The sequence below is a fragment of the Zalophus californianus genome, chromosome 6 (genome assembly GCF_009762305.2).
Source record: "Zalophus californianus isolate mZalCal1 chromosome 6, mZalCal1.pri.v2, whole genome shotgun sequence".
NCBI lineage: Eukaryota > Metazoa > Chordata > Mammalia > Carnivora > Otariidae > Zalophus > Zalophus californianus.
The window spans coordinates 93,712,633-93,731,308 of record NC_045600.1 but is presented as its reverse complement, the minus strand read 5'-3'; positions in this window follow the sequence as shown (position 1 = coordinate 93,731,308).

Below are 18,676 nucleotides of genomic sequence, written 5' to 3'. Positions count from 1 at the left end.
GAATGGCCTTTAAAAGTCCTCACCAGTAAAATGTGTGTGTGTGTGTGTGTGTGTGTGTGTGTGTGTGTGCATGTGTGTCACTCAGGAGCTAGGGGAGGACTTAGAAGTTAGGATCTTCTTTTCTTTAATAGAGTGTAGTGATTGATCAAGAGGCCTGGTTCAGGGAAAAGGGAAACTAGTTTTGGAATTTCTGATGTGCTGATTACTAGACTTATGACGTTGGGCACATTCTTAAACTTTAATGATTTAACTTTCCTAAATCTCAGTTTCATCATCTGTAAAATGGGGATAAGTATCTACATTACAGGGTTGCTGTGAGGATTAGAAATTAGAAATAAGTAAAGTTTAGTATAGTGTCTGGCATATGTCAAATCCTTAATAAATCTTAGTTATTCTTATCATTGGTGAACATCTTAAAATGCAGATTTTTCTAGTTAAAAAACCTAATTTCTAAGTTAGTTTTTCCATTTTTTCAGTATAAGAGCAGGACTGTTTTCTTGGCATATTCTCGCAATTACTTTATGTTCTCTAAAGGTAGGAGCTAAGCAACAAAGATGTAGAATAAAATATGAATAGGGCTTTGCCAAGTGGTCCAGTGGGTTGACCCTGAAGAGATATCCACTTTAATGTCTAAGTACCAGGACACCAGAAAGGAAAAAAAAAAAAACAAAAAACAAAAAACAAAAAAACTACCTGTCTAGAAGAAGTTTTTGAATGGCAAGTGGGCTTTGACCCTGACAAAAAGGAAGAGACTCCTTAGAGACATCCCAAATACTGTCTCCTGAAGCCTTCAACTATTAAGAGTCTTTGGCAGAGTGGAGCTAGTTTGGGTAGATTTGGAAAGCTCCACAGGGAGAACCTAGAGGGACTAAGAGTACCTACAGAAGACCTTGTAAATGAAGCCCAGGGGAAGGGAAGCCAGAAGGAAACTGGAAGCCTTCCAGATGGGGTCAGTATTTCTCTTTTATTTCATTAAAGTGTTGAAAATAGCATACATACTGAGTGCAGGTGGCAAATAAATATCTATAAAATGTAATTGGTTTCAATTCCTTCCAAAGTTTTTTGTGTTTCCACCCTACTAGGTAGGGTCCTCACTTTCAGGGACTACATTCATAGAAACATGATGTACTCAGTAGGGGTGATCATGAGCATGAAGGAGGTGATGGGAGAGAATTCACCTTACCCTCCCTTCGGGTGTTTAAAACTTTACTCCCACCACCAACCCCCTAATGTATTACCACTAGAAGTCTCCACAACAAGGTCACTGACGTCCCTCTGCTTGAATTTTAGTTAAGTTGCCATGGTCAAGACCACACAGTGTTTTTTACATCAGCCAATTCCTTAGAAAACATTAAGCCAGAGTATTTTTGCCTTTGGCTTCTTCTTTAAGATTTTTCATTTTGAGGGGAAGATGGTTAGGTCTCAAAAGCCAAAACTCTCCAAAACAACAAGAATTTCAGTCATAGGATATGGCAGTCTAAGAAAACAGCTGTTGAAAACTGACACCCAGGGATTGACATCAGTAAATTGGCCAAATAAGATGTTCCTTGCTCATATCCCCCCATCAACAACAATTTGATATCCATCCAAGATCACAAATGCCTTCCTAGGAGCTATGTATGGGATCAAGCACCATATGTCAAGGGACTCAGGAGAAGTCTTGCCAACCCATACAGGATACTAAGCATACAGACCTCAGTTCCAGCTGTGGACCCTGCAATGGACCAGGAACTGACTTCAGCACCTCTTGCCCAGGGTCCAGGAGCCCCTGGAGAACACTATCTTAAACAATTACCCATGAACGAGAAATCTCCCGTGAAAGTTCAGGAGTCCAGCAGAGGTTCCAGAACACCATTGGAGCAAAATATATATATATATGAATTTGGATGCATCGGAGAGGGTAAGAGGAACAGTTTGACTTTACCTACATTACCCTTCCCCCATGAGAGACCCTCTTAGCCCATGATTTCTCCCACAGTGGAAAGTGAAAGCATGTAAGTGAGCACCCAGCTTCTGTAGCTGTGCATAACAGTGACAAAGAAGCCCATTTCTTTCTTACCCCATCTAGAGTAGTGAATTGTGCACTCACAACTGGGGGACAGGAAGTGGCTGGCATAGGGACAGATAGGACTCTCAGAGGGCACTAAAGAGACACAGATCCTAATAACTATGTCATGGACTCCATCAAGAAGCTTACCCATGATCTACTGGGGAATGCCTCACCCACAGACCCCTCAAAACTGGCCACAGGCACCCCCAGCACCCCTCAAGTCTCACCCACCCCCACTCGCACACACACCCTATAGCCAGTTTCCTATGTGTGCCCCCAGTAGAGGTGAGAGAGAGCTTTGGCAGATGGCTAGTGAGCCCTCACAGAAGGCCTGCACCAGCCCAAATCTCTGGTTCAGGGAGAGACCACAAATTTGAGCTTTAGCACCACCCTTGGAAAAGCAAAAGGGAGGCTGTCAGCACTCAGCCTGGTATGCTGATGGATCAAGAGAGGGCATAGACCCTAAGGATTACATCATATGAGGAAGCAAGAAGCATGGAGCAGGTATATCCATAGAAGGTCTGAGAAAACCTCAGAATCCCTAGCAGGGCTTAGGGAAGGTTTTTCTCTCCCACAGTTATTCAGTAAAGACTAGAGGGGGTACTGCAACTTCAAATCTGAAGACAACAATACAAGACTTAAAGGGAGAAGAAAATTCAAGGAAACATGAGATCATCAAAGGATCACAATAATCCTCCAGTAACCTACTCCAAAGACGTGGAGATCTGCAATTTACCCAAGCAAGAATTTTAAATAGCTGTTTTTAGGAAGCTATAAGAAAACATTACAATTCAGTGTAATCAGGAAAATAATACATGAACAAAATGAGAAGTTTAACAAAGAAATGGAAACCCTAAAAAAAAGAACCACATAGAAATTCTGAAGTTGAATATAATGAATGAAATGAAAAATGCAATAGAGACCATCAACAGCAGAATGGATCAGACAGAAGAAAAAATTCTGTGTGTTAGAAGACAGAAACTTTTGAAATTATCCAGTGAAAACAAAGAAAAAAGAATGAGGAAAGATAATGTGATCTGTAGGATACCATCAAAAGAAACAATCTGGGGCACCTGGGTGGCTCAGTCGGTTAAGCAACTGCCTTCAGCTCAGGTCTTGCTCCCAGGGTCCTGGGATCGAGCCCCATATCGGGCTCCCCCTGTTCAGTGGGGAGTCTGTTTCTTCCTCTCCCTCTGCCTGCCACTCCCCCTGCTTGTGCTCTCTCTCTCTCTGTGTCAAATAAATAAATAAAATCTTAAAAAAAAAAAGAAACAATCTGGAAATTATTGGAGTTCCAGGAGAAGAGAGGAAGAAGGGGGCAGAAAGCTTATTTAAAGAAAAAAATGGCTGAGAATTTCCCAAATCTGGAAAGAGATTTAGACATCCAAGTTGATGAAGCTCATAGATCCCCAAATGAGGGCGCCTGGGTGGCTCAGTTGATTAAGCGACTACCTTCGGCTCAGGTCATGATCCTGGAGTCCCTGGATCGAGTCCCGCATCGGGCTCCCTGCTCAGTAGGGGGTCTGCTTCTCCCTCTGACCCTCCCCCCTCTCATGTGCTCTCTCTCTCTCTCTCACTCTCTCTCTCAAATAAATAAAATCTTTAAAAAAAAAAAAGATCCCCAAATGAACTCAGCTTAAAGAGATCTCCAAGACACAATAAAATAAAAACTACCAAAAATCAAAGACAAAGAGAGAAACTTAAAAGCAGCAAGAGAAAAGAAGTAACATACAAAGGAAAACTCCATAAGCTATCAGCAGATTTCTCAGCAGAGACCTTACAGGTCAGACTAGAGTGAGATGTTATATTCAAAGTGCTGAAAGAAAAAAATCTGCCAGGGCGCCTGGGCGGCTCAGTCGTTAAGCGTCTGCCTTTGGCTCAGGTCATGATCCCAGGGTCCTGGGATGGAGCCCCGCGTCGGGCTCCCTGCTTGGTGGGGAGCCTGCCTCTCCCTCTCCCACTCCCCCTGCTTGTGTTCCCTCTCTCTCTGCGTCTCTCTGTGTGTCAAATAAATAAACAAAATCTTAAAAAGAAAAAAAAAGAAAAAATCTGCCAACAAGAATACTCTGTCCAGCAAAGTTGTCTTTCAGAAATGAGAGATAAAAACTTTCCCAGACAAACAAAATCTGAGGGAGATCATCACTAGACCTGCCTTACAAGAAGTGCTGAAAGGAGTTCTTGAAGCTGGAATGAAAGGGCACTAATTAGTGACATGAAAACATGAAAATATACAGCACACTGGTGAAGGTAAGTACACATTCAAATTCAGAATGTGTTAATAGTGCCATACAGTGGTGTGTTAATCACTTAACTCTAGTATAAATGTTAAAGGGCAAATGTATTAAAAATAAGTATAGCTACAATAATTTATTAATGAATACACAATATAAAAAGAAGTAAATTGTGACATCAAAAACATAAATACACAGTAGGTAAAAGACAGGTCCCACTTTTGGCTTTGCTGTCTCTATGACTCTCAATAAGTCTCTCAACCCAGTGCTTCTCAGACTACCTTATACACAGATCGCTTAGAGTTCTTGTTAAAACACATATTTAGATTCAGTAAGTCTAAGGTGAGACCTGAGATTCCAGGCAATGCTGTGATGCTGGTCCACAGACCATACTCTATACAGCAAGGATTTAACTTCTCTGAGCTTCAGCTTCCTCTTTTGTAAAATCAGGGATTAAGACTCAGAGGCTCTTCCCACTAGAACACATTCTGATAAACCCACAGATAGGGCTGGATCTTTAGAGGCACTAAGCACTGAAAAGATTATGATGTACCTCCTTTCACCCACCTCCTCCCCACAATACCCCCGATGTAGGATTCAAACTCAAGACAATATTAAACCTAAAGTACATGGAAGTTAGACAAATTCTCTATTTTTCCCATGATAACTACTTTAATGCTTTTCTTAATAGATCAAACATCATAATCTTTCCAAAATTTACTCTCACGTTTTGGGTGCCCCTGCACTGCTGGTACCTTAAGTGTGTCCTTGGTCCACCTAGTAATAACCCAGCTAAGCCCACTCAACCAGCTGGCTCAGAGGATATCCTGCCATATGCCCAGAACATTAGAGGCACCCAGAAAACTTGGTTATCAGTACATTATCATCCTCTGAGAAGAGCTAAGACCAACCTGGGAGCCATCCAATCATAAGAAAGGATTTTTTGTTTCCTTAACTGCAATTCTACCTTATATGCCAGGTGCCTTCTATACAAACATTTGATTGCCTCCTCAGTTTATGCCTGACTCAAGGATTGCCCCATCTGTTCTCAGTTCCATAGCATCTAGGGCTGCCATATACAGCTATGCCCACCAGAAGGAGGTGGCTGGAGAGGCTATTTCTTTACATAAAGTCTCCTTCAATCAGACCAAGGCATGGGCTACGTGAAAAGATGCTCAACATCATTAGTCATTAGGGAAATGAGAATCAAAAGCACAAGGAAATATTCCTTTATACCCACTCGGATGGCTATGATAACGACAATAACAAGTACTGGTGAGGTTATAGAGAAATTGGACCCCTCACATGTCACTAGTGGGAATGGAAACAGGTGCAGCCACTTTAGAAAACAATTTGGTAGTTCCTCAAAAAGTCATAGAGTTACGATTTGATGTAACAATTCCACCTGTAGGTACATAACCAAAAGAACTGAAAACGTGTTCACACAAAAACCTATACACAAATGTTCATAGCAGCATTAGTCATAATAGCCAACAAATGGAAACAAGCTAAGTGTTCATTGGACAAACAAAATGAGGTATGTCTATAGAATGCACTGTTATTCAACTATAAAAAGGAATGAGGAACTGATACCTGCTACAAGTTGGAGGAACCTCAAAAACATGACGCTAAGTGAAAAAAGACAAACACAAAAGGCCACATACTGTATGATTCTGTAGGGGCAGAAAATGTATCCCTTCTCCTCTTCTAAGTTCTTTGACTGGTCTAATGATTAAACTGACATAGAACAGGGGCACCTGGGGGGCTCAATCATTAAGCATCTGCCTTGGGCACCTGGATGGCTCAGCCGGTTAAGCGACTGCCTTCGGCTCAGGTCATGATCCTGGAGTCCCTGGATCGAGTCCCGCATCAGGCTCCCTGCTCAGCGGGGAGTCTGCTTCTCCCTCTGACCCTCCCCCCTCTCATGCCCTCTCTCTCTCTCTCTCTCTCTCTCTCTCAAATAAATAAATAAAATCTTAAAAAAAAAAAAAGCGTCTGCCTTTGGCTCGGGTCATGATCCCAGCGTCCTGGGATTGAGACCTGCATCGGGCTCCCTGCTCGGCAGGAAGTCTGCTTCTCCCTCTCCCCAACTTGTGTTCCCTCTCTCGCTGTGTCTTTCTCTGTCAAATAAATAAAGGGGATCTTTAAAAAAATAATAAATAAATAAACTGACATAAAACAGATTAACAGGAGAAAAGCAAATTTAATTTCATATGTAAGGGAGCCCCAAAGGTAGGAGACTCAAGGGCAAGTGGGGTAGTGGAGGCTTGTATGCCAGTATGAGCAAAGGAAAGGGATATGGACCTGGGGCTTCCAAGGGGAGGAGGGTAATTCACAGAGCAGATGGTCAGTAATCAGATGTTTACCTGCCAAATGGATAAGTCTTTCAGATAAAAAGTTATCTGTGGTAATAACTCCCTTTCTGGGTCAGGCCCCTGATCTAAATTCTCTTCAGTAGTTAAGGGAGAGGTAAAAGTTTTCTTGAGTCTGCAGTGTCTTGATTGACTTCAGCTCAAAATAATCAAATAATCCAAATGCCAAAGTGATACATTTTCGGGTGTCTTCTCCCCTTCAATTCCATCTATATAAAATGTCCAGAATAGGCAAGTCCATAGAAAAAAGAAAAGTAGGTATTAGTGTTGCCAGGAGCTGAGGGAAAGAGAAATGGGGAGTGACTGCTAATAGGTATGACATTCCTTTTGGGAGTGATGGATATGTTCTAGGGTTAGATAGTGGTGATGGTTGCACAATCTTATGAATAAACTAAAAACCATGGGATTGTACACTTTAAAAACATAAATTTTATGGCAGGTGAATTATATCTCAATAATGTTGTTATTTAAAAACTGATGGTACATGTCGAAGAGCACCAGAGCAGACTTAAAAATGCTCCCAAAGGCCTAAGCTTGGACCATATGAACAAGAAAATAAAAAATGAGAGCATTGGATTCTAACCCATAGGATAAAATAAATATCCATGAGTACATACCAATAGGCAGAAAGAAAGAGAGAGGGGAGGAGGAAAGAAGGGAGGGAGGGACAGCCCTTCCTTACAGTAGAATTCCAATTTCAAAATGTAGGAATGATGGAAATAGTCCCCACTAGACAAACATTACAGTAATAATCGCTGCATGTGACAACCATTGATGAAAGCTAATATCAGTAGGTGAAAGTATGGTAAAGAGGACATGTGCAAAATCTCAAAGTATTTTGCCACAAGATACCCATCAACTGAAAAAAGGAAAGTAATAACTATACATCAGAGAAAGCTGACAGACCCTTCCTATAGTAAGAAGTCAAAGTTGGTATCACAGGACGGGGTGGGGGTTGGCTGACTCAAGCAGCAGAACATATGACTCTTTTTTTTTTAAGATTTTATTTATTTATTTATTTGTCAGAAAGAGAGAGAGAGCACGAGCAAGGGGAGCGGCAGGCAGAGGGAGAGGGAGAAGCAGGCTCCCCACTGAGCAGGGAGCCTGATGCGGGGCTCGGTCCCAAGACTGTGGGATCATGACCCATGCCGAAGACAGGCGCTTAACCAACTGAGCCACCCAGGCGCCCCAGAACATGTGACTCTTGATCTTGGGATCATGAGCTTGAGCCCCAAGTTGGGTGTAGAGATTACTTTAAAAAAAAAAAAAAAGTTTGTACTTCTTTGAAAAAAAAAGTTAGCATCACTGTTCATAAGTCATATCAACATCATGTATCTCCCTTATATGATGGGCTGACAAAAACATTTCTTCAACCTAATCATAAGAAAGTGTCAGACAAACTGAGGGACATTATACAACATAACTGCCCAGTACTCTTCAAAAGTGTTAAGGTCAAGGGGACCTGTCACTACCAGAGGAAGCTAAAGAGATGTGACAACCAATGGAATATTATGCAGCCATCAAAAGGAATGAGATCTTGCCATTTGCAACAAAATGGTTGGAACTGGAGGGTGTTATGCTGAGTGAAATAAGTCAATCAGAGAAAGACATGTATCATATGACCTCACTGATATGAGGAATTCTTAATCTCAGGAAACAAACTGAGGGTTGCTGGAGTAGGGGTGGGGTGGGAGGGATGGGGTGGCTGGGTGATAGACATTGGGGAGGGTATGTGCTATGGTGAGCGCTGTGAATTGCACAAGACTGATGAATCACAGATCTGTACCTCTGAAACAAATAATGCAATATATGTTAAGAAAAAAAAAAAAGAAGGGGCGCCTGGGTGGCTCAGTCGTTAAGCGTCTGCCTTCGGCTCAGGTCATGGTCCCAGGGTCCTGGGATCGAGCCCCACATCAGGCTCCCCGCTCCGCGGGAAGCCTGCTTCTCCCTCTCCCACTCCCCCTGCTTGTGTTCCCTCTCTCGCTGTGTCTCTCTCTGTCAAATAAATAAATAAAATCTTTAAAAAAAAAAAGAAAAAAAGAAGAAGATAGCAGGAGGGGAAGAATGAAGGGGGGTAAATCGGAGGGGGAGACGAACCATGAGAGAGGATGGACTCTGAAAAACAAACTGAGGGTTCTAGAGGGGAGGGGGTGGGGGGATGGGTTAGCCTGGTGATGGGTATTAAAGAGGGCACGTTCTGCATGGAGCACTGGGTGTTATGCACAAACAATGAATCATGGAACACTACATCAAAAACTAATGATGTAATGTATGGTGATTAACATAACAATAAAAAGAGAGAGAGAGAGAGAGAGAGAGAGAGAGATGTGACAACATGAGCTCCTGAATTGGATCCTGGACAAGAAAAAGAACATTCAAGGGGCGCCTGGGTGGCTCAGTCATTGGGCGTCTGCCTTCCGCTCAGGTCATGATCCCAGGGTCCTGGGATCCATCCGTACATCGGGCTCCTTGCTCGGCGGGTAGTGTGCTTCTCCCTCTCCCACTGCCCCTGCTTGTGTTCCCTCTCTCGCTGTGTCTCTGTCAAATAAATAAATTTTAAAAAAAGAAAGAAAAAACTTTCGAACGAAAATGTTCAAAATCAAATTAGGTCTGTAATGTAGCTAAAAGTATCACATTGATGTTAATTCTCTAGTTTCAATAATGGCACTATGGTTATGTAGGCTGTTAAAATTAAGAGAGGCTGGGTAAAGGGTGAATGGAACTTTCTGTACTATTTTACAACTTTTCTGTAAATCTCAAATTATTTCAACATAAAAAACTTAAAAACTTTGATTTAAACAGCTATTTCTAAAGTTATTTTTCTCTGAAGGTCAGTTGTGGATTCCTTCTTTGCCTTATAGGTTGCTAATAGAATACTATGAAAAGCAGCAACCCCGTGACATCACAGCGCATTGCCCTGCAAACCTCAGGTTTTAACATTTTCCTTGTCACAGCTCCTTAGTTATATACACTTTGACCAGCAGGTGGCAGGACTTAACCAGGTTCTTTTCCGCCAAACTCTGGAAGAAGCCTGAGATTGCAAAGAGAGGTAAAACAATGACACCTCCCCAACCCGGGAGCTGAAGGTAACAATGTCATTACTCGATCGATGTACCGTCACTATAGGGAGATGCCATTTTTATGGGCACTTAAGTGATGAGGCAGGGAGGAAAGAATTGGTAAACAGTGATGTAAGGCTGGGAGGCAAAATTACCCACCCCGCCCTATCCCCACCCTGCCCCCACCCCCAGCCTGGGGCATCAAGGAGGAGCCCTGGGCTCTGCTTCCACTGGGTGCTAATGCCACATTGTTGACAGAATAACAAAGGATGACTTGCAAATTTTTTAACTTTTAAAGAATGAATTACAAAGAAGCAATAAATTATCAATATTATAAGAAGTTTATTAATTTTTAAATGTGACTATCAGCAATCTGGGGGGGAGGGGAGGAATTGTAGACCTGGAAGAAACTCCACATGGTTCTCTCTCTCTCTCCTTTCCTCTTGTCTTCTCACCCCAGAGCTGCTCCCATCAAAGTCTGAGGTCCGATGCCCTGATCTCAGCCATCTTTGCAAGTTGCTGAGCCCCAGGGAGAAATGTTTAAAACACCACAGCCAGCAAGTGCCAGAGCTAGGACATAAAGCCAAGACTTTGGATAAGGCCAGTCCTTCCACGGAACAGAAACCATGTCTGAGCTCCTGCCTTTTTTTTTTTTTTTTTATCTGCAAGTGAGTGGGTTCAAAGGTAACTGGGATCCGGGATGATTTCTGGCGTGATGCGCACCAAGGATTCCCTGATGAAGATGAGCTGTGCTCAGCCGAACCCTATCCCCAAGAGTTCAGGCGTATAAAATGTGTATTGTAATGTTTTCTATTTTGAGTTTCCTAGACTGAGGATTTTTGTTCCTCGTTCCACTACCCGACCCACCTAACTTTTCTTTCCTCCATTAAAGTGGGAGGGAGGATAATGGTTGTGAAATGTAAAATCCAAAGCTTCTAACCAGAGCTTCCTGGTACTTCTGAAGCTTCTCCCAGAGTGACCTCAATCACTAGGCCTGAAACCAAACAAACAAAAAAAGAAATCTATTTAAAGATATCCTTTCTACCACTTCTAATCCATAGCCTACTGCTAATGGACAGATGGGCATTGTGGTGTCTGCTCAGAGAGCTCCCCAGCAACATTAAAATACTCAGTTAACACTCATGGCCTGGCACCCTCAGACATCCCTTCCCCTCCTGCCCTCCTAGCCCATTCAGCAAAGCAGCAGATCGGATGTGTAGAAGGACATGGCCTTCAGAATCAGCCAGACCCAGCAGGGCTCCCTGGTGCCAGGCTTGGGTGATAGCAGGACTGACAGAGATGAGCTTAAAGAGCCCCAACGGGAGCTGTTCCTGAGTTTCTGGCAGAGGCCCAGTTTGGGGGAGGGGGACACTACAGGCACCTATAACTGTGGGAGCCACAAGGCCAATCCAAACCAGCCAGCCCAGGGACCCACTGGATTTACATCTGTCTTAGCTCCCAGCCCAGAGTCTTTGCCATTCGTCTTGACGCACAGTATACCAGGGTAGGCCTTTCGTGTGGCTTGGAGCCGCTTCCCACATCTGCAGCTGAATGTGACAGGATGTGGGTAAGAAGGCTTAAGTACTGTGATGCAAGAACCCGGGGCTTTACATAACACAGGCACCTCTCGGCTGACGGTGCAAAACTTCACACAAGAACTCATTGCCCACAAAGAAGCAACTTGAGAAAGACGTGCATGGCTGTAAACAATTTGATTTGCTGTTATTTCCTCCCCACACACCTTCCCCTCCCCCCCCACCATTGTCAATGATGGCACTTGGTTTTGACCAGAAGGAAAATAAAAATGTAGCACAGCCCCGTACCCTACCCTGATCTGGTAACCTTCATTTTAAGAACTCAAAGTTTGGCAGGGGTGGGTGACGACACAGTTTGTTTTTTAACTTCGGGCTACATCTTTTTAAAATAAGAACATTTTTTTATAGTCAAAATAACATTTTCTCATTGAACCAAATTAAATTACATAATTATATGCCCTAATTACAATTCCCAGTTAGAATTCAAATTTCTCAAATTGTCAAAAATGTTCTTTATAGTTGTTCGTCAAAGTGGACCCCAGGGGCACCCGGTTGGCTCACTCAGTAGAGCATGCGACCCTTGCTCTCGGGGTTTGAGTTCGAGGCGCATGTTGGGTGTAAAGATTACTTTAAAATCTCTTTTAAAAAAATAAATAAGTAAACCAGGTTCCAATAGCAGGACCACGCATCACACCTGTTTTTTATGTCCCTACGCTCTTAATCTACAACATTCCCTTTTCTCATGCAACTGATCTCATGCTAGGGATCAGTTGATTAGTAGAATACCTGCCTCCTGAGTGCATTCTTCCAGACGGGGCTTACCTTGTTTCTCTATTCCTTAAGTTTACTATAACCGGCATGTTAGATCTAAAACAGACATTTGGGGGGTGCCTGGGTGGCTCAGACCGTTGAGCATCTGCCTTTGGCTCAGGTCATGATCCCAGGGTCGTGGGATCGAGCCCCACATCGAGCCCCACATCGGGCTCCTGGCTCAGCGAGGAGCCTGCTTCTCCCTCTGCCTCTCTCCCTGCTCATGCTTTCTCTCTCTGTATCTCTGTGTCTCAAATGAATAAATAAAATCTTTAAAAATAAATAATTTTAAAAAACAGAGATTCGGGTTAAACATTTTTAAAGTGCCAGAATTCTCCGTATGTCTTATAAAACGGAAAAAGTGTCTCACAGAAAGGCTGAATGACATAAATGACAATGGCATACAGTATTGCACATGTATCAACTGATACTGCTCAATTAGACCACATTTATCTTAGTCTCACGAAACCCAAAACCTCCTCACTTATTCATTATATGGACCGGAGTTTACTTATAATTCTACCTTTGGAATCTCATAAGACACAAATATGTGCTCTGACATGGCTTGGAAGAAATCCCCATAAAAGAAATTAGGATATTTAAATTTTTTGTGGGAAACACCTCTGTTTTTTTCCTTGGGGGGGTAGGTCTGTTTCTACCTTATGAAACTCAGCGCTACCCTGCCCCCACTGCTGGTTCCAATCCCAGTCTGTCTACTTCGCACCCGCTCTGCCTGGTCCTTCCCTTGGCCCTAACCCCATAAGTGACAAATCAAGAGTAGCAACAGCAAATCCAAGTAGAAGAAGATGGGACTTTTGAAGTTTTACCTCGTTGTCAAAGTTTACAAGAGCCCCTAGTTTCAAAACTTAATTTACCCCAAATTCTAAATATTTTACCATGCTTTGTGGAATAAAGAATTTGTTCTATGAACATGTGTCCTACTCAAACAAGCCACCTTAAAGTGATCTCAGCTATTTCTTCTGTTCAAAGAAATGTGGAACCTCTGAATCATCTTTTTTCCCCCCTAAGTTTTATTTATTTAAATAATCTCTGTGCCCGTTGTGGTGCTTGACCTCACGATCCTGAGGTCAAGAGTCACATGTTCTTCTAGATGAGCCAGCCAGGTGCCCCAGCCTCCAGATCATTTTTTTTTTTTTTTTTTTTTTTTTTTTTTTTTTTTTTTTTTTTTAAAGATTTTATTTATTTATTTATTTGACAGAGAGAGACACAGCGAGAGGGGGAACACAGGCAGGGGGAGTGGGAGAGGGAGAAGCAGGCTTCCCGCGGAGCAGGGAGCCCGATGCGGGGCTCGATCCCAGGACCCCGGGATCATGACCTGAGCCGAAGGCAGGCACGTAACCACTGAGCCACCCAGGCGCCCCGCCTCCAGATCATTTTAAGACAGGTTAGCTTTGGGGGTACCTGGGTGGCTCAGTCATTAAGCGTCTGCCTTCGGCTCAGGTCGTGATCCCAGGGTCCTGGGATCGAGCCCCACATCGGGGTCCCTGCTCCACGGGAAGCCTGCTTCTCCCTCTCCCACTCCCCCTGCTTGTGTTCCCTCTCTCGCTGTGTCTCTGTCAAATAAATAAATAAAGTCTTTAAAAAAAAAAAAAAAAAGACAGGTTAGCTTTGGCCTGTTATTAGGATCATGGAACACTGAGCAGCACCTGGGAAGGATGTGCTACATCTCCAAGTGCTAAGTTACCCTCAGAATAAATCAGTCCATTAAAGAAAGCAAGGAGGCAAAAAAAAAAAAAAAAAAAAAAAAAGCTGGGGATTGGGGGGAATACAATGAGGCACAACGTAGGTAAGAAACAAAGGGAGATGCTCTAGGGGGACACCTATCTTACATCTGCCCGATTCTAGTGAGTGTGACTGCAGAGACTGAAGCTATGAAGTGGGAAGAAGACTAATTTTAATGTATAGCCTTTTGTACTATCAGAATGTTTTGTTTTTTTTTAGCATGTGCACCTATGACTTTTTCAACAACTACAGGGTTTTTTGTTGTTGTTGTTTCTTTCTTTTTTTTTTTAAGATTTTACTGATTTATTTGACAGAGAGAGAATGCATGCACAAGCAGGGGGAGTGGCAGGCAGAGGGAGAGGGAGAAGCGGGCTCCCCACTGAGCAGAGAGCCCGATGCGGGGCTCCTTCCTACGACCCCGGGATCATGACCTGAGCCGAAAGCAGACATTTAACTGACTGAGCCACCCAGGCGCCCTGTTGTTTGTTTGTTTGTTTCACACATTGATATATGTTACCATTCTTGGGAGGATTTTCACATGTCTACAGCTACAGGCATCCATCAGAACTTTAGGGGGCTGTTAGACTAGTGAAGGTATTTTGCCCAGGAGAAAGCCTTTCTCAATTCTTCTGAAATTTCTATGACAGCTCAAGACCGTGTCCACTATGCTTCTAGGGGAAGTGTGTGATGGGCTCCCCTTGTGTTTGGGCAGCTCTCAGAAGCAGAATGCCCTGGTCAGGCAGCGGCACCTGTGGCCTTAACCGCTCCTCTCCAAGGTGCAGCCCCGCTTTCCCCCAGCCAGAGCAGACAGAGGTATTTTTAACCTTGGTGTTGGCTTACACAGAGGTTCAGGTATTTTCTGGGCCATACTATGAGACAAGAAAGCTGAGATCCGACGCTTAGACTCATTTGCCCTACCTCAATGTGCTGGTTTTATGCACCTTGGAGAATTGAACTATAAAAGCTGTAATAAGTGAAAACTATTTATTACGGTTCCCCAGAAACCCTTTGGATATCATATTTCTTTTGTTTCTGACACAGAAGTGCAGTGCGGGGGATGGGCAGCTAACCCCATCCCACCCCCGTGGGGAAGGGGATAGAAAAATTACCTCCACATCACCTGCCTTAACTAGACCAGGAAGAGAAACCAGACGTGGGTCCATTACAAAAGAACTAGAATTACAGGTAGCTTATTTAGGTCCTCTTCAGAAGGTGGCGTGCATTAGTCATAAGATCTAATAGCACATCCATGAGACAAATCAAGTCAACAGGAAATTGATAATGTTTTCATGAGATGAAGACAGAAGTTGAAATATGTGTGGTACACACACAAAAAAAAAGATTTGTAGGAAATTCAGGGTGTTTTTTTTTTTCATGCAATGAGTATGAAGGGATATCGATTACAGATTAACAAAAGAAGGATACAGACATATCACTTAAGTAAATATATATCCCTCCAAGCCACCAGCTATGCAAGTGCTGAGCTAGAAAGCAACTAGTCTGGGCCCATTTGTGGGCACCTGTCCCTTCCCTTAAGAGAAAGGAAGGTACATGTATCACATGACCTCACTGATATGAGGAATTCTTTTTTTTTTTTAAAGATTTTATTTATTTATTTGAGAGAAAGAATGAGAGAGACAGAGCACATGAGAGGGGGGAGGGTCAGAGGGAGAAGCGGACTCCCTGCTGAGCAGGGAGCCCGACGTGGGACTCGATCCCGGGACTCCAGGATCACGACCTGAGCCAAAGGCAGTCGCTTAACCAACTGAGCCACCCAGGCGCCCGATATGAGGAATTCTTAATCTCAGGAAACAAACTGAGGGTTGCTGGAGTGGGGGTGGGTTGGGAGGGATGGCGTGGCTGGGTGATAGACATTGGGGAGGGTATGTGCTACGGTGAGCGCTGTGAATTGTGCAAGACTGTTGAATCACAGATCTGTACTTCTGAAACAAATAATGCAACATATTTTAAGAAAAAAGAAAAAGAAGAAGATAGCAGGAGAGGAAGAATGAAGGGGGAAATTGGAGCGGGAGACGAACCATGAGACCTGATGGACTCTGAAAAACAGAGGGTTCTAGAGGGGAGGGGGGTGTGGGGATGGGTTAGCCTGGTGATGGGTATTAAAGAGGGCACATTCTGCGTGGAGCACTGGGTGTTATGCACAAACAATGAATCATGGAACACTACCTCAAAAACTAATGATGTAATGTATGGTGATTAACATAACAATAAAAAATTAAAAAAAGAGAGAAAGGAAGGTAAATGTAAGCAGGCTGTGAGTTTGTTTTAAACACACACACACACACAGCCACCCTGGGTGGCTCAGTCCTTAAGCGTCTGCCTTCAGCTCAGGTCATGATCCCGGGGTCCTGGGATCGGGCTCCCTGCTCAGCGGGCAGCCTGGTTCTCCCTCTCCCACTCCCCCTGCTTGTGTTCCTGCTCTCACGCTATCTCTGTCAAGTAAATAAATAAATAAATAAATAAATAAATAAATAAATAAATCTTAAAAAAATAAATAAACATCCTCATACACAATAGAAAGAGAAGTCTTTAGAGACCATCAACATTCTGATTACAAGGCTTAGTGATCTTTTAATTTTGTGGCCTTTCAGAAAATAGAGCCCATTGAAGAATCTAAATCAAATTAATCCAGGTTTTGGGGGTTCGCACTAAGAATAAGCTTGCTCCCAGAATTATTGTCTCAGATCATAGCTAACCAAGACCTGGCCACTTCCGTACCACTGACAGAAATGCCCCCAGTCACAGGGCAGGACGGGTAACACAGTTTACAGCCGACTGTCTTGTTGCAGATTCCAAGTGCCTGTTTGGAACCTCTCCAGGAGCCCCCCAGAGCTGGAAGGGAGGAAAGCCACTTCCAGATTCTTGAGTCACCCCGAAAGGTGGCCTTGGTTCCTTACTCCTGCGAGCCGTGGTGTCCCTCCATCTCACACCCCATTCTCCTTCCCAGCTGCTCCTCCCTTTTCTCCCTTTGTGTCTTTCTTAGCTTTTTTAAAAATCAAGCCTTAGGGGGCACCTGGGTGGCTCAGTCGTTAAGCATCTGCCTTCAGCTCAGGTCATGATCCCGGGGTCCTGGGATCGAGCCCCGCATCGGGCTCCAATCTCAGCCGGAAGCCTGCTTCTCCCTCTCCCACTCCCCCTGCTTGTGTTCCGTCTCTCGCCTTGTCTCTCTGTCAAATAAATAAATAAAATCTTTAAAAAATAATAATAATAATAAAAAAATAAAAATCAAGCCTTAGGGCGCCTGGCTGGCTCAGTTGGTAGGGCATGCGACTCTGGATCTCAGGGTTGTGAGTTTGAGCCCCATGTTGGGTGTAGAGATTACTTTAAAAAAATAAATAAAAATCAAGCTTTAAAAAAACAAAGTATTTCTGAGCACATGGTTATATAGCGATGAAATCTTTATTTTCCACTTAATTCCTTCTATTTCTTTGACATGGCACATTTTTTTCTTTATTTTTTTAGTAATCTCTACACCCAACATGGGGCTCGAATTTACAACTCCAAGATCAAGAGTCACATGCTCGGGGCACCTGGGTGGCTCAGTTCTTAAGCGTCTGCCTTCAGCTCAGGTCATGATCCCAGAGTCCTGGGATCGAGTCCTGCATGGGGCTCCCTACTGGGGGGGAGCCTGCTTCTCCCTCAGCCCCTGCCCACTACCCCTCACCCATCCCCCGCTTGTGCGCTTGCTCTCTCTCTCTCACACAAAAATAAATAAATACAATCTTTAAAGACCAGAATTCATTTACAGACTAAATCCCCATATTGTAAGTGCCTCCATGTGGTTATGGTCTAATATCTATAGCCGCACAGACTTTACTAAACAATTTTAGATCTTCTGTCTTGCTTCTTAATTGGAAGAGGAATCTGGAAATCATTGCCAAACAGGCTGCATGAGTCACAACAGGTGACTGTATTTTCCTTTCTGGTGTGGGACAGTACAAGATAAATTTAGTTTCTATTATTTTTGTTTCTCAGGAAGAGCAGGACTTGCAAAGTAAATTAGGATGGCTGATCTGATTCACTTGGGGGTGCTTTCTGAACAATAATGGAAGGTCTTCAAAGGCTTTCTATGAATCTGGCCTTAGATGTGATGTTTTTGTAGTTAAAACATTTGGATCACGGATGCCTGAGTGGCTCAGATGGTTAAGCGTCTGCCTTCGGTTCAGGTCATGATCCTGCGGTCCTAGGATCGAACCCCACATCGCTTCTCCTTCTCCCTCTGCTGCTCCCCCTGCCTGTACCTCTCTCTGTCTAATAAAAATATTAAAAAAAAAAAAAAAACATTTGGATCACTTAATAGCCACACTCAACTCTATGGTTCATGCAGTCTGTTCGGTGTCATATGGACAGCAAACAGAGTTTTGGTCCTTTGTGTTTCATTTTATACTCCCTCGTTTCATAAACATGAAATACAGGCCTACAGTGCTTTGGGGTGCCTTGTGAGCTGTGTGAGAGACGGTGTAAGATTTGGCCTCTGTTTTCAAGGAAATGGTCAATGACTAATTCTAAGGTAGCCTGAATGGCAGTAAATGATACCTGGGTAATCCTCAGATCTTAAGGAGGGAAAGGATTGCCATAGGACAAGGTCACTGAGAACACTATCTTAACGAAAGAGGAGTTGAAGTGGTACTTAAGAAAGCAGTAGAATTTGTAGCACTTCAGCAGCCTGGCAGACCAGAGACTCTGCCTAGATCCCTCCACAAAACAGCTCGATCTGCAGTGAAACATATTTTCTTTGCCATCAGTGAACTTGTAGGAAGTGGGGGAAATTTCCCAGGGGCAGAGATTAAAGTTCAAGCTGAAACCAAGGTGGTGAATAATAAGCACACAGGAGTTGCAGTTAGCCTGAGGGCAA